Genomic DNA, 968 nt, shown 5'->3' with positions numbered 1-968 from the left:
GAAATCGAGTGGTGGAGGGTCTTACAGTTAATATTTTAAGCGGAAGTTGGTAATGGCGAATTCACCTTCTTCCTTATGTCAGGGTCCCGACACCAGTTTATCTACTTTGCGTAACGCGGATAAACACGCGTGAAATTTATGCTGTCGATCTGATTCAGGAAATAATCCAGAGACATCTCTTAACAAAATATAGAGAATTTAATAAACAAAATAAACAAATACTAATACAAAACAAGAAATAATCAAATAATCTAAAACAGTCAATTAAAGGACGAATAATCTAATCAATTGTGACAGGAGGAAATCTAGTCTTAGTCTATACCGAGTCGAGAGAGAAATGTATTCTCAACCTATACATTTACGAGAGAGAGAGCTCACAATTTATTCCTAAACATACGACCTGTTTACTTTGCTGTGTCGTCTTCTTATCGGTGAAGGTACTTCATTGATAACTTAGGAGTAACTTGTTAGGGGATTACGATGGCGTTGGTCTGCTGGCATATATGTGTGGAGTCCTTTCCACTCTCCGATCTACAGGCGTACTCTTAAGGGCGTTGGCCTTAGAGAGCAGTTGAATGGAGTCTGGTCACTCTCGGATCTGACAACGAACTCCTCGAATTTGGTTGAACTTTGCCGATATCTTCCCATTTACGACCAATCATCGTATTCGGATTTTCCCACGTGGACGGATGGGAAGGGGAAGAAATGAGGGGTAGACAGTTCCCATCGAAGCAAGATTTTTAGCAGATAAGGGAAAAACAGAGGATGCTCATACTTCCGTCAAAGGAAGTGACTCTCCTAGCTGTTTTCCCACACTAGAAAAACGTTATTTTTCTCACCCAAAACAAAAGAATATTTTATGACAAAATTTTAACATTATTTTTAAATTATTATTTTAGACCCGCGGCTATTCGGATCTCACACCAGTGTAGCTACTCAGATATTTCTACGTAATGGAAAAGACAAAT

Source organism: Centruroides sculpturatus, unplaced genomic scaffold (genome assembly GCF_000671375.1).
Source record: "Centruroides sculpturatus isolate CEXI.00-Female unplaced genomic scaffold, Cexi_2.0 scaffold512, whole genome shotgun sequence".
Taxonomy (NCBI): Eukaryota; Metazoa; Arthropoda; class Arachnida; order Scorpiones; family Buthidae; genus Centruroides; species Centruroides sculpturatus.
The sequence above is the reverse complement of the archived record's forward strand: the minus strand, read 5'-3'. Positions refer to the sequence as shown.